Raw genomic sequence first — 12,928 nt, 5'->3', positions numbered from 1 at the left:
AAGTGCTGCCAATTATAAGGTCCCCACAGCCTAGTGGTCAGTTCACTGACATATAGAGCTGGTGATTTTTAGGTGACTCAAGTTCAAGTCCCGGCTTGCACAGTTTTTTTAATCCCATATTTTCCTATCATAATAAAAGTAAAAACTCCTAAATATATTTCTTTAGACTGGTGCCAGATAAGCTCCATCCCCACACAAAATAAAATATGAATTTTTTTAAGCCAGTACATCAACACCTCTCATAAAGGGAGTGGCGGAACGGATTCCGTCAGATTTTTTTTTTTTTTTTTACAGGGGGAACAGAATCCGACGGCAAAAAAACAGCCGTCGGAATCCGTTCCCCCTGTATTTTATACACAAGGAGGATCTTCTAATATCTATCAAAGTGCTGCCAATTATAAGGCCCCCACAGCCTAGTGGTCAGTTCACTGACATATATAGCTGGTGATTCTTAGGTGACTCAAGTTCAAGTCCCGGCTTGTACAGTTTTTTTAATCCCATATTTTCCTATCATAATAAAAGTAAAAACTCCTAAATATATTTCTTTAGACTGGTGCCAGATAAGCTCCATCCCCACACAAAATAAAATATGAATTTTTTTAAGCCAGTACATCAACACCTCTCATAAAGGGAGTGGCGGAACGGATTCCGTCAGATTTTTTTTTTTTTTACAGGGGGAACAGAATCCGACGGCAAAAAAACAGCCGTCGGAATCCGTTCCCCCTGTATTTTATACACAAGGAGGATCTTCTAATATCTATCAAAGTGCTGCATTAATTGTGCTTTCCTGTAGCTCAAACAGTAGAGCATTGGTGCTTGCAATACCAAGGTCATAGGTTTGATTCCCAGGGAAAGCGAAATTTGCCCAGTGGTCAGTTCACTGACATATAGAGCTGGTGACACAAGTTCAAGTCCCAGCTTGTACAGTTTTTTTAATCCCATATTTTCCTATCATAATAAAAGTAAAAACTCCTAAATATATTTCTTTAGACTGGTGCCAGATAAGCTCCATCCCCACACAAAATAAAATATGAATTTTTTTAAGCCAGTACATCAACACCTCTCATAAAGGAAGTGGCGGAACGGATTCCGTCAGATTTTTTTTTTTTTTTACAGGGGGAACAGAATCCGACGGCAAAAAAACAGCCGTCGGAATCCGTTCCCCCTGTATTTTATACACAAGGAGGATCTTCTAATATCTATCAAAGTGCTGCCAATTATAAGGCCCCCACAGCCTAGTGGTCAGTTCACTGACATATAGAGCTGGTGATTCTTAGGTGACTCAAGTTCAAGTCTCGGCTTGTAGAGTTTTTTTAATCCCATATTTTCCTATCATAATAAAAGTAAGAACTCCTAAATATATTTCTTTAGACTGGTGCCAGATAAGCTCCATCCCCACACAAAATAAAATATGAATTTTTTTTAGCCAGTACATCAACACCTCTCATAAAGGGAGTGGCGGAACGGATTCCGTCAGATTTTTTATTTTTTTTACAGGGGAAACAGAATCCGACGGCAAAAAAACAGCCGTCGGAATCCGTTCCCCCTGTATTTTATACACAAGGAGGATCTTCTAATATCTATCAAAGTGCTGCATTAATTGTGCTTTCCTGTAGCTCAAACAGTAGAGCATTGGTGCTTGCAATACCAAGGTCATAGGTTTGATTCCCAGGGAAAGCGAAATTTGCCCAGTGGTCAGTTCACTGACATATAGAGCTGGTGACACAAGTTCAAGTCCCAGCTTGTACAGTTTTTTTAATCCCATATTTTCCTATCATAATAAAAGTAAAAACTCCTAAATATATTTCTTTATACTGGTGCCAGATAAGCTCCATCCCCACACAAAATAAAATATGAATTTTTTTAAGCCAGTACATCAACACCTCTCATAAAGGGAGTGGCGGAACGGATTCCGTCAGATTTTTTTTTTTTTTTACAGGGGGAACAGAATCCGACGGCAAAAAAACAGCCGTCGGAATCCGTTCCCCCTGTATTTTATACACAAGGAGGATCTTCTAATATCTATCAAAGTGCTGCCAATTATAAGGCCCCCACAGCCTAGTGGTCAGTTCACTGACATATAGAGCTGGTGATTCTTAGGTGACTCAAGTTCAAGTCTCGGCTTGTAGAGTTTTTTTAATCCCATAATTTCCTATCATAATAAAAGTAAGAACTCCTAAATATATTTCTTTAGACTGGTGCCAGATAAGCTCCATCCCCACACAAAATAAAATATGAATTTTTTTAAAGCCAGTACATCAACACCTCTCATAAAGGGAGTGGCGGAACGGATTCCGTCAGATTTTTTATTTTTTTTACAGGGGCAACAGAATCCGACGGCAAAAAAACAGCCGTCGGAATCCGTTCCCCCTGTATTTTATACACAAGGAGGATCTTCTAATATCTATCAAAGTGCTGCATTAATTGTGCTTTCCTGTAGCTCAAACAGTAGAGCATTGGTGCTTGCAATACCAAGGTCATAGGTTTGATTCCCAGGGAAAGCGAAATTTGCCCAGTGGTCAGTTCATTGACATATAGAGCTGGTGACACAAGTTCAAGTCCCAGCTTGTACAGTTTTTTTAATCCCATATTTTCCTATCATAATAAAAGTAAAAACTCCTAAATATATTTCTTTAGACTGGTGCCAGATAAGCTCCATCCCCACACAAAATAAAATATGAATTTTTTTAAGCCAGTACATCAACACCTCTCATAAAGGGAGTGGCGGAACGGATTCCGTCAGATTTTTTTTTTTTTTTTTACAGGGGGAACAGAATCCGACGGCAAAAAAACAGCCGTCGGAATCCGTTCCCCCTGTATTTTATACACAAGGAGGATCTTCTAATATCTATCAAAGTGCTGCCAATTATAAGGCCCCCACAGCCTAGTGGTCAGTTCACTGACATATAGAGCTGGTGATTCTTAGGTGACTCAAGTTCAAGTCTCGGCTTGTAGAGTTTTTTTAATCCCATATTTTCCTATCATAATAAAAGTAAGAACTCCTAAATATATTTCTTTAGACTGGTGCCAGATAAGCTCCATCCCCACACAAAATAAAATATGAATTTTTTTAAGCCAGTACATCAACACCTCTCATAAAGGGAGTGGCGGAACGGATTCCGTCAGATTTTTTATTTTTTTTACAGGGGGAACAGAATCCGACGGCAAAAAAACAGCCGTCGGAATCCGTTCCCCCTGTATTTTATACACAAGGAGGATCTTCTAATATCTATCAAAGTGCTGCATTAATTGTGCTTTCCTGTAGCTCAAACAGTAGAGCATTGGTGCTTGCAATACCAAGGTCATAGGTTTGATTCCCAGGGAAAGCGAAATTTGCCCAGTGGTCAGTTCACTGACATATAGAGCTGGTGACACAAGTTCAAGTCCCAGCTTGTACAGTTTTTTTAATCTCATATTTTCCTATCATAATAAAAGTAAAAACTCCTAAATATATTTCTTTAGACTGGTGCCAGATAAGCTCCATCCCCACACAAAATAAAATATGAATTTTTTTAAGCCAGTACATCAACACCTCTCATAAAGGGAGTGGCGGAACGGATTCCGTCAGATTTTTTTTTTTTTTACAGGGGGAACAGAATCCGACGGCAAAAAAACAGCCGTCGGAATCCGTTCCCCCTGTATTTTATACACAAGGAGGATCTTCTAATATCTATCAAAGTGCTGCCAATTATAAGGCCCCCACAGCCTAGTGGTCAGTTCACTGACATATAGAGCTGTTGATTCTTAGGTGACTCAAGTTCAAGTCCCGGCTTGTAGAGTTTTTTTAATCCCATAATTTCCTATCATAATAAAAGTAAGAACTCCTAAATATATTTCTTTAGACTGGTGCCAGATAAGCTCCATCCCCACACAAAATAAAATATGAATTTTTTTAAAGCCAGTACATCAACACCTCTCATAAAGGGAGTGGCGGAACGGATTCCGTCAGATTTTTTATTTTTTTTACAGGGGCAACAGAATCCGACGGCAAAAAAACAGCCGTCGGAATCCGTTCCCCCTGTATTTTATACACAAGGAGGATCTTCTAATATCTATCAAAGTGCTGCATTAATTGTGCTTTCCTGTAGCTCAAACAGTAGAGCATTGGTACTTGCAATACCAAGGTCATAGGTTTGATTCCCAGGGAAAGCGAAATTTGCCCAGTGGTCAGTTCATTGACATATAGAGCTGGTGACACAAGTTCAAGTCCCAGCTTGTACAGTTTTTTTAATCCCATATTTTCCTATCATAATAAAAGTAAAAACTCCTAAATATATTTCTTTAGACTGGTGCCAGATAAGCTCCATCCCCACACAAAATAAAATATGAATTTTTTTAAGCCAGTACATCAACACCTCTCATAAAGGGAGTGGCGGAACGGATTCCGTCAGATTTTTTTTTTTTTTTTTACAGGGGGAACAGAATCCGACGGCAAAAAAACAGCCGTCGGAATCCGTTCCCCCTGTATTTTATACACAAGGAGGATCTTCTAATATCTATCAAAGTGCTGCCAATTATAAGGCCCCCACAGCCTAGTGGTCAGTTCACTGACATATAGAGCTGGTGATTCTTAGGTGACTCAAGATCAAGTCCCGGCTTGTACAGTTTTTTTAATCCCATATTTTCCTATCATAATAAAAGTAAAAACTCCTAAATATATTTCTTTAGACTGGTGCCAGATAAGCTCCATCCCCACACAAAATAAAATATGAATTTTTTTAAGCCAGTACATCAACACCTCTCATAAAGGGAGTGGCGGAACGGATTCCGTCAGATTTTTTTTTTTTTTACAGGGGGAACAGAATCCGACGGCAAAAAAACAGCCGTCGGAATCCGTTCCCCCTGTATTTTATACACAAGGAGGATCTTCTAATATCTATCAAAGTGCTGCATTAATTGTGCTTTCCTGTAGCTCAAACAGTAGAGCATTGGTGCTTGCAATACCAAGGTCATAGGTTTGATTCCCAGGGAAAGCGAAATTTGCCCAGTGGTCAGTTCACTGACATATAGAGCTGGTGACACAAGTTCAAGTCCCAGCTTGTACAGTTTTTTTAATCCCATATTTTCCTATCATAATAAAAGTAAAAACTCCTAAATATATTTCTTTAGACTGGTGCCAGATAAGCTCCATCCCCACACAAAATAAAATATGAATTTTTTTAAGCCAGTACATCAACACCTCTCATAAAGGAAGTGGCGGAACGGATTCCGTCAGATTTTTTTTTTTTTTTTACAGGGGGAACAGAATCCGACGGCAAAAAAACAGCCGTCGGAATCCGTTCCCCCTGTATTTTATACACAAGGAGGATCTTCTAATATCTATCAAAGTGCTGCCAATTATAAGGTCCCCACAGCCTAGTGGTCAGTTCACTGACATATAGAGCTGGTGATTTTTAGGTGACTCAAGTTCAAGTCCCGGCTTGCACAGTTTTTTTAATCCCATATTTTCCTATCATAATAAAAGTAAAAACTCCTAAATATATTTCTTTAGACTGGTGCCAGATAAGCTCCATCCCCACACAAAATAAAATATGAATTTTTTTAAGCCAGTACATCAACACCTCTCATAAAGGGAGTGGCGGAACGGATTCCGTCAGATTTTTTTTTTTTTTTACAGGGGGAACAGAATCCGACGGCAAAAAAACAGCCGTCGGAATCCGTTCCCCCTGTATTTTATACACAAGGAGGATCTTCTAATATCTATCAAAGTGCTGCCAATTATAAGGCCCCCACAGCCTAGTGGTCAGTTCACTGACATATAGAGCTGGTGATTCTTAGGTGACTCAAGTTCAAGTCTCGGCTTGTAGAGTTTTTTTAATCCCATATTTTCCTATCATAATAAAAGTAAGAACTCCTAAATATATTTCTTTAGACTGGTGCCAGATAAGCTCCATCCCCACACAAAATAAAATATGAATTTTTTTAAGCCAGTACATCAACACCTCTCATAAAGGGAGTGGCGGAACGGATTCCGTCAGATTTTTTATTTTTTTTACAGGGGGAACAGAATCCGACGGCAAAAAAACAGCCGTCGGAATCCGTTCCCCCTGTATTTTATACACAAGGAGGATCTTCTAATATCTATCAAAGTGCTGCATTAATTGTGCTTTCCTGTAGCTCAAACAGTAGAGCATTGGTGCTTGCAATACCAAGGTCATAGGTTTGATTCCCAGGGAAAGCGAAATTTGCCCAGTGGTCAGTTCACTGACATATAGAGCTGGTGACACAAGTTCAAGTCCCAGCTTGTACAGTTTTTTTAATCTCATATTTTCCTATCATAATAAAAGTAAAAACTCCTAAATATATTTCTTTAGACTGGTGCCAGATAAGCTCCATCCCCACACAAAATAAAATATGAATTTTTTTAAGCCAGTACATCAACACCTCTCATAAAGGGAGTGGCGGAACGGATTCCGTCAGATTTTTTTTTTTTTTACAGGGGGAACAGAATCCGACGGCAAAAAAACAGCCGTCGGAATCCGTTCCCCCTGTATTTTATACACAAGGAGGATCTTCTAATATCTATCAAAGTGCTGCCAATTATAAGGCCCCCACAGCCTAGTGGTCAGTTCACTGACATATAGAGCTGTTGATTCTTAGGTGACTCAAGTTCAAGTCCCGGCTTGTAGAGTTTTTTTAATCCCATAATTTCCTATCATAATAAAAGTAAGAACTCCTAAATATATTTCTTTAGACTGGTGCCAGATAAGCTCCATCCCCACACAAAATAAAATATGAATTTTTTTAAAGCCAGTACATCAACACCTCTCATAAAGGGAGTGGCGGAACGGATTCCGTCAGATTTTTTATTTTTTTTACAGGGGGAACAGAATCCGACGGCAAAAAAACAGCCGTCGGAATCCGTTCCCCCTGTATTTTATACACAAGGAGGATCTTCTAATATCTATCAAAGTGCTGCATTAATTGTGCTTTCCTGTAGCTCAAACAGTAGAGCATTGGTGCTTGCAATACCAAGGTCATAGGTTTGATTCCCAGGGAAAGCGAAATTTGCCCAGTGGTCAGTTCATTGACATATAGAGCTGGTGACACAAGTTCAAGTCCCAGCTTGTACAGTTTTTTTAATCCCATATTTTCCTATCATAATAAAAGTAAAAACTCCTAAATATATTTCTTTAGACTGGTGCCAGATAAGCTCCATCCCCACACAAAATAAAATATTAATTTTTTTAAGCCAGTACATCAACACCTCTCATAAAGGAAGTGGCGGAACGGATTCCGTCAGATTTTTTTTTTTTTTTACAGGGGGAACAGAATCCGACGGCAAAAAAACAGCCGTCGGAATCCGTTCCCCCTGTATTTTATACACAAGGAGGATCTTCTAATATCTATCAAAGTGCTGCCAATTATAAGGTCCCCACAGCCTAGTGGTCAGTTCACTGACATATAGAGCTGGTGATTTTTAGGTGACTCAAGTTCAAGTCCCGGCTTGCACAGTTTTTTTAATCCCATATTTTCCTATCATAATAAAAGTAAAAACTCCTAAATATATTTCTTTAGACTGGTGCCAGATAAGCTCCATCCCCACACAAAATAAAATATGAATTTTTTTAAGCCAGTACATCAACACCTCTCATAAAGGGAGTGGCGGAACGGATTCCGTCAGATTTTTTTTTTTTTTTACAGGGGGAACAGAATCCGACGGCAAAAAAACAGCCGTCGGAATCCGTTCCCCCTGTATTTTATACACAAGGAGGATCTTCTAATATCTATCAAAGTGCTGCCAATTATAAGGCCCCCACAGCCTAGTGGTCAGTTCACTGACATATAGAGCTGGTGATTCTTAGGTGACTCAAGTTCAAGTCTCGGCTTGTAGAGTTTTTTTAATCCCATATTTTCCTATCATAATAAAAGTAAGAACTCCTAAATATATTTCTTTAGACTGGTGCCAGATAAGCTCCATCCCCACACAAAATAAAATATGAATTTTTTTAAGCCAGTACATCAACACCTCTCATAAAGGGAGTGGCGGAACGGATTCCGTCAGATTTTTTATTTTTTTTACAGGGGGAACAGAATCCGACGGCAAAAAAACAGCCGTCGGAATCCGTTCCCCCTGTATTTTATACACAAGGAGGATCTTCTAATATCTATCAAAGTGCTGCATTAATTGTGCTTTCCTGTAGCTCAAACAGTAGAGCATTGGTGCTTGCAATACCAAGGTCATAGGTTTGATTCCCAGGGAAAGCGAAATTTGCCCAGTGGTCAGTTCACTGACATATAGAGCTGGTGACACAAGTTCAAGTCCCAGCTTGTACAGTTTTTTTAATCTCATATTTTCCTATCATAATAAAAGTAAAAACTCCTAAATATATTTCTTTAGACTGGTGCCAGATAAGCTCCATCCCCACACAAAATAAAATATGAATTTTTTTAAGCCAGTACATCAACACCTCTCATAAAGGGAGTGGCGGAACGGATTCCGTCAGATTTTTTTTTTTTTTACAGGGGGAACAGAATCCGACGGCAAAAAAACAGCCGTCGGAATCCGTTCCCCCTGTATTTTATACACAAGGAGGATCTTCTAATATCTATCAAAGTGCTGCCAATTATAAGGCCCCCACAGCCTAGTGGTCAGTTCACTGACATATAGAGCTGTTGATTCTTAGGTGACTCAAGTTCAAGTCCCGGCTTGTAGAGTTTTTTTAATCCCATAATTTCCTATCATAATAAAAGTAAGAACTCCTAAATATATTTCTTTAGACTGGTGCCAGATAAGCTCCATCCCCACACAAAATAAAATATGATTTTTTTTAAAGCCAGTACATCAACACCTCTCATAAAGGGAGTGGCGGAACGGATTCCGTCAGATTTTTTATTTTTTTTACAGGGGGAACAGAATCCGACGGCAAAAAAACAGCCGTCGGAATCCGTTCCCCCTGTATTTTATACACAAGGAGGATCTTCTAATATCTATCAAAGTGCTGCATTAATTGTGCTTTCCTGTAGCTCAAACAGTAGAGCATTGGTGCTTGCAATACCAAGGTCATAGGTTTGATTCCCAGGGAAAGCGAAATTTGCCCAGTGGTCAGTTCATTGACATATAGAGCTGGTGACACAAGTTCAAGTCCCAGCTTGTACAGTTTTTTTAATCCCATATTTTCCTATCATAATAAAAGTAAAAACTCCTAAATATATTTCTTTAGACTGGTGCCAGATAAGCTCCATCCCCACACAAAATAAAATATTAATTTTTTTAAGCCAGTACATCAACACCTCTCATAAAGGGAGTGGCGGAACGGATTCCGTCAGATTTTTTTTTTTTTTTACAGGGGGAACAGAATCCGACGGCAAAAAAACAGCCGTCGGAATCCGTTCCCCCTGTATTTTATACACAAGGAGGATCTTCTAATATCTATCAAAGTGCTGCCAATTATAAGGTCCCCACAGCCTAGTGGTCAGTTCACTGACATATAGAGCTGGTGATTTTTAGGTGACTCAAGTTCAAGTCCCGGCTTGCACAGTTTTTTTAATCCCATATTTTCCTATCATAATAAAAGTAAAAACTCCTAAATATATTTCTTTAGACTGGTGCCAGATAAGCTCCATCCCCACACAAAATAAAATATGAATTTTTTTAAGCCAGTACATCAACACCTCTCATAAAGGGAGTGGCGGAACGGATTCCGTCAGATTTTTTTTTTTTTTTTTACAGGGGGAACAGAATCCGACGGCAAAAAAACAGCCGTCGGAATCCGTTCCCCCTGTATTTTATACACAAGGAGGATCTTCTAATATCTATCAAAGTGCTGCCAATTATAAGGCCCCCACAGCCTAGTGGTCAGTTCACTGACATATATAGCTGGTGATTCTTAGGTGACTCAAGTTCAAGTCCCGGCTTGTACAGTTTTTTTAATCCCATATTTTCCTATCATAATAAAAGTAAAAACTCCTAAATATATTTCTTTAGACTGGTGCCAGATAAGCTCCATCCCCACACAAAATAAAATATGATTTTTTTTAAGCCAGTACATCAACACCTCTCATAAAGGGAGTGGCGGAACGGATTCCGTCAGATTTTTTTTTTTTTTACAGGGGGAACAGAATCCGACGGCAAAAAAACAGCCGTCGGAATCCGTTCCCCCTGTATTTTATACACAAGGAGGATCTTCTAATATCTATCAAAGTGCTGCATTAATTGTGCTTTCCTGTAGCTCAAACAGTAGAGCATTGGTGCTTGCAATACCAAGGTCATAGGTTTGATTCCCAGGGAAAGCGAAATTTGCCCAGTGGTCAGTTCACTGACATATAGAGCTGGTGACACAAGTTCAAGTCCCAGCTTGTACAGTTTTTTTAATCCCATATTTTCCTATCATAATAAAAGTAAAAACTCCTAAATATATTTCTTTAGACTGGTGCCAGATAAGCTCCATCCCCACACAAAATAAAATATGAATTTTTTTAAGCCAGTACATCAACACCTCTCATAAAGGAAGTGGCGGAACGGATTCCGTCAGATTTTTTTTTTTTTTTACAGGGGGAACAGAATCCGACGGCAAAAAAACAGCCGTCGGAATCCGTTCCCCCTGTATTTTATACACAAGGAGGATCTTCTAATATCTATCAAAGTGCTGCCAATTATAAGGCCCCCACAGCCTAGTGGTCAGTTCACTGACATATAGAGCTGGTGATTCTTAGGTGACTCAAGTTCAAGTCTCGGCTTGTAGAGTTTTTTTAATCCCATATTTTCCTATCATAATAAAAGTAAGAACTCCTAAATATATTTCTTTAGACTGGTGCCAGATAAGCTCCATCCCCACACAAAATAAAATATGAATTTTTTTTAGCCAGTACATCAACACCTCTCATAAAGGGAGTGGCGGAACGGATTCCGTCAGATTTTTTATTTTTTTTACAGGGGAAACAGAATCCGACGGCAAAAAAACAGCCGTCGGAATCCGTTCCCCCTGTATTTTATACACAAGGAGGATCTTCTAATATCTATCAAAGTGCTGCATTAATTGTGCTTTCCTGTAGCTCAAACAGTAGAGCATTGGTGCTTGCAATACCAAGGTCATAGGTTTGATTCCCAGGGAAAGCGAAATTTGCCCAGTGGTCAGTTCACTGACATATAGAGCTGGTGACACAAGTTCAAGTCCCAGCTTGTACAGTTTTTTTAATCCCATATTTTCCTATCATAATAAAAGTAAAAACTCCTAAATATATTTCTTTATACTGGTGCCAGATAAGCTCCATCCCCACACAAAATAAAATATGAATTTTTTTAAGCCAGTACATCAACACCTCTCATAAAGGGAGTGGCGGAACGGATTCCGTCAGATTTTTTTTTTTTTTTACAGGGGGAACAGAATCCGACGGCAAAAAAACAGCCGTCGGAATCCGTTCCCCCTGTATTTTATACACAAGGAGGATCTTCTAATATCTATCAAAGTGCTGCCAATTATAAGGCCCCCACAGCCTAGTGGTCAGTTCACTGACATATAGAGCTGGTGATTCTTAGGTGACTCAAGTTCAAGTCTCGGCTTGTAGAGTTTTTTTAATCCCATAATTTCCTATCATAATAAAAGTAAGAACTCCTAAATATATTTCTTTAGACTGGTGCCAGATAAGCTCCATCCCCACACAAAATAAAATATGAATTTTTTTAAAGCCAGTACATCAACACCTCTCATAAAGGGAGTGGCGGAACGGATTCCGTCAGATTTTTTATTTTTTTTACAGGGGCAACAGAATCCGACGGCAAAAAAACAGCCGTCGGAATCCGTTCCCCCTGTATTTTATACACAAGGAGGATCTTCTAATATCTATCAAAGTGCTGCATTAATTGTGCTTTCCTGTAGCTCAAACAGTAGAGCATTGGTGCTTGCAATACCAAGGTCATAGGTTTGATTCCCAGGGAAAGCGAAATTTGCCCAGTGGTCAGTTCATTGACATATAGAGCTGGTGACACAAGTTCAAGTCCCAGCTTGTACAGTTTTTTTAATCCCATATTTTCCTATCATAATAAAAGTAAAAACTCCTAAATATATTTCTTTAGACTGGTGCCAGATAAGCTCCATCCCCACACAAAATAAAATATGAATTTTTTTAAGCCAGTACATCAACACCTCTCATAAAGGGAGTGGCGGAACGGATTCCGTCAGATTTTTTTTTTTTTTTTTACAGGGGGAACAGAATCCGACGGCAAAAAAACAGCCGTCGGAATCCGTTCCCCCTGTATTTTATACACAAGGAGGATCTTCTAATATCTATCAAAGTGCTGCCAATTATAAGGCCCCCACAGCCTAGTGGTCAGTTCACTGACATATAGAGCTGGTGATTCTTAGGTGACTCAAGTTCAAGTCTCGGCTTGTAGAGTTTTTTTAATCCCATATTTTCCTATCATAATAAAAGTAAGAACTCCTAAATATATTTCTTTAGACTGGTGCCAGATAAGCTCCATCCCCACACAAAATAAAATATGAATTTTTTTAAGCCAGTACATCAACACCTCTCATAAAGGGAGTGGCGGAACGGATTCCGTCAGATTTTTTATTTTTTTTACAGGGGGAACAGAATCCGACGGCAAAAAAACAGCCGTCGGAATCCGTTCCCCCTGTATTTTATACACAAGGAGGATCTTCTAATATCTATCAAAGTGCTGCATTAATTGTGCTTTCCTGTAGCTCAAACAGTAGAGCATTGGTGCTTGCAATACCAAGGTCATAGGTTTGATTCCCAGGGAAAGCGAAATTTGCCCAGTGGTCAGTTCACTGACATATAGAGCTGGTGACACAAGTTCAAGTCCCAGCTTGTACAGTTTTTTAATCTCATATTTTCCTATCATAATAAAAGTAAAAACTCCTAAATATATTTCTTTAGACTGGTGCCAGATAAGCTCCATCCCCACACAAAATAAAATATGAATTTTTTTAAGCCAGTACATCAACACCTCTCATAAAGGGAGTGG

The sequence above is a fragment of the Phoxinus phoxinus genome, assembly GCF_949152265.1.
Source record: "Phoxinus phoxinus genome assembly, chromosome: 1".
Classification (NCBI taxonomy): domain Eukaryota; kingdom Metazoa; phylum Chordata; class Actinopteri; order Cypriniformes; family Leuciscidae; genus Phoxinus; species Phoxinus phoxinus.
This window is presented reverse-complemented; position numbering follows the sequence as displayed.